Below are 3,167 nucleotides of genomic sequence, written 5' to 3' on the forward strand. Positions count from 1 at the left end.
AAACCTCACAAACACACAAAACATGATTTACTCACGCCCAACGATTCACAAACAAACTCAGTGTGATTTGCAAATACAAAACATCATTCACAAACTAATGCATTTTGTTTTGCAAAAAAGAAACTTACCTATCAAACAAATACATCCTGCTACAGAAACAAATACAGCATGTTTTACACATACAAAGAAACATATTTCTTCAAGTACAAAAAAATATCCTTCAAGTACAAACTAAAATCTTTCAAGTACAAAAAAATATCCTTCAAGTACAAAAAAATTCCTAATTTAGATGTAAAAAATTAATAATAATTATTTGGAGATTTAAAATGTATAAACAAGAGGTGTATCTCATGCAGCCAGTGGAGTACTATCTTTCCACACTGATTTTGAGTTGATTGGTCACATGACCTGGAAGCTATTGAGCTAAAATGCTAATATTTACATATGAAAAATTAATAAGAATTATTTGGAGATTTAAAATGTATAAACAAGAGGTGTATCTCATGCAGCCAGTGGAGTACTATCTTTCCACACTGATTTTGAGTCAATTGGTCACATGACCTGGAAGCTATTGAGCTAAAATGCTAATATTTATATGTAAAAAAATTAATAATAATTATTTGGAGATTTAAAATATAAAAACAAGAGGTGTATCTCATGCAGCCAGTGGAGTACTATCTTTCCACACTGATTTTGAGTCAATTGGTCACATGACCTGGAAGCTATTGAGCTAAAATGCTAATATTTACATATGACAAATTAATAAAAAATTATAAAAGGTGTAAAATGTAAAAGGTGTATCTCATGAAGACAGTTGAGAAACATGATGCAACACTAGTAGGGCTACAATTATTTTATTGTAACATATGCCCCTTGTTTCTATTGTCATAAGGGACATTTCCAGGTTTTGTCCATAGACAGACATGAGCCATGGAACCACCAGTTGCAGTTATCACACTGGATCTGTTTAAGTAAAACACTTACCTACTGTACAATGGCAGTTCCCTGTCCTGGTGGCTTGAAGGTGGCACACATAGCACAGCAATTCTGATCATCAAAGACTAAAAACTAAACAAAACAAAAAAATGTATTTAACCATATCCTGATCCATCTTGTTTTTGATTATGCCTAATTTGTCTTTATCAGAGGCCTCCAGGATGTCATGCGCCAGATCTCTCCTCTCCTTCTGCATTTCTTTTTTAGATGTGCTGAAGTTCAAGTCAGGGATGGCTGGGAAAGCCTTTATGAGGGCTTTTGCCATCTAAACAACACACATATTGCAGGTACTTACAACAATAATGGGGGGCATATAATAAATTACATGAGCGCTATTGTCGCTAAAATGTTATCTACTCTATTCATGCACATTTGCTGATATTGGTTCAAATCAATTCATCTCTCACAAGAAAAATTCCTACCAATGTTTTTGGCTTACCTTTGCAACAATGACACCACAGCTGCATCCATCCTGTTGAAATGAGTGGGGCATAACCCCCACTTTCCACTTGACATCCACCCATTCCGTCTTTCCATGACATGTGCGCCTCATCCTGAAGTACTCCCTGAATAAAGTTTATATTCATCATTCTCTTTAAATTTCAGGTCCCTCATGTCCAGAGATAATCACACATTTGCAACAACCCAATGAATAACTCATGTTTTCATTGAATATAAAGAATTATTCATCATCACCATTTTCAGATCAACCCCCAAGATGGGAATACACTGTTAAATTTAATGAACTGTTTTCAAATCTAATTGAAATGAACCTGTTAAGGATACAGTATAACATCCATGTAGGATACAATGATTGCATCCAGCATGGATTCAAGATAGTCAGACTAATAGAAACAGGAAGACACAGACTGTTATGTCAACACCTAGCGAAGTAGAGAAAGTTTCCTCTCTGTTAGCCCTTACAACAAAATATGTATAAAATATGTATTCAGGGACATGCATCAATTGATAACATTTTGAACTGACATTGCTGCAGATGTAAAAAATATGTACCCTGGGTCTTTTTTAAAATATATTTTACAAGTGAAGTCCAAGCAGCTACGTCATAGGTTTAAGCTCTGAACACTGAATGCATTTGTAAATCACTGGCTTTACATTTTCGATGAATATTTTGACACGTAACATTTTAGAAAAGTCATATTACCTTTTAGAATGATCTATCCCCAGCTATTGATCATTAAAAGAGCTTTGGCATGTGGCCCATTGAATGAAAACAGGTACACTTTATTAGATAGTAATTAATTGTAACATTAACTAAAAGTAGTTTTTATTATTTAATCTACCTGGTTCTTTTTGCGGCAGTTTGTGAGGCCTCCAGCTCTGATCCCTTTTGGGCTGGATCCACCAGGTACACTGTACTGGTTTTTGCATGCATGTACTGTGACCAAACAAAACAGTGTCAAACTACAGAAATTCTGGTCCCAAATTTTGAGAGTGCCACACAGTGATAATGGAGATATGTGTGAAATTAATATATGAATTTGGGCTAATCAATACTGTCTGTCAGTTGCTTTATGCCTGTGTGCCCCTGTGTCTCTCTTTGTCTGTTTCACTGTGTTATGCAATCATATTTGTGGTTATTTCACAGTCAGTGTACCTTACTGCATGGCCCATGGCACGATCAATATTTTTGTCTCATTACTTGGGAGATGATATGCATTTAAAAACAAAAAACAGGAGATCAACATTCAAAATTTACAAACCAGCAAGTTCCAATGATTGTTGTTGACCAGCACAAATGATAACAAATTGAGTGAAGTCCACCTACAATTGGAATACGAATGAAAATGATCACAGAATCAAACTAAGACAAACTAATACACACACACACACACACACACACACACACACACATACCTTGCGCAGACTTTGTTGAGCCAGTGTTTTCCTGTAACCAAACAGAATACATCCTGCTGTATAGTGGTTCATTAAATAGATGGTGCCCATCATATTGAATTTGTGGGCAAAAACATGAAGTAGGCCCTCAATAACCTGGTAGAAACAACAAATTGATTGTCCAATTAATAATAAACATTCTCAAATAGTGTGAAATATGACTTACATTACAAACTTTACTATCTAATTATCAAAATAGTTCATAGTATAATAGGCCTACTTAAGATCATAACATCAATGACAGTTTAAAAATA

At 34.8% G+C, this 3,167-nt stretch overlaps 1 long non-coding RNA gene across 1 annotated transcript; it reads right to left on the reverse strand.

Annotated features, from left to right (window-relative positions):
- Positions 1-1,168: 1,168 nt before the first annotated feature.
- LOC139330171 (uncharacterized) lies at positions 1,169-2,547 on the reverse strand. Its single transcript, XR_011602123.1, has 3 exons — positions 2,301-2,547; positions 1,436-1,562; positions 1,169-1,261 (listed from the first exon to the last, which is right to left on the reverse strand). It is a non-coding gene; the product is annotated as an uncharacterized lncRNA (long non-coding RNA).
- Between the last annotated feature and the right edge of the window lie 620 nt (positions 2,548-3,167).

Source organism: Chaetodon trifascialis, chromosome 1 (assembly GCF_039877785.1).
Source record: "Chaetodon trifascialis isolate fChaTrf1 chromosome 1, fChaTrf1.hap1, whole genome shotgun sequence".
Lineage (NCBI taxonomy): Eukaryota > Metazoa > Chordata > Actinopteri > Chaetodontiformes > Chaetodontidae > Chaetodon > Chaetodon trifascialis.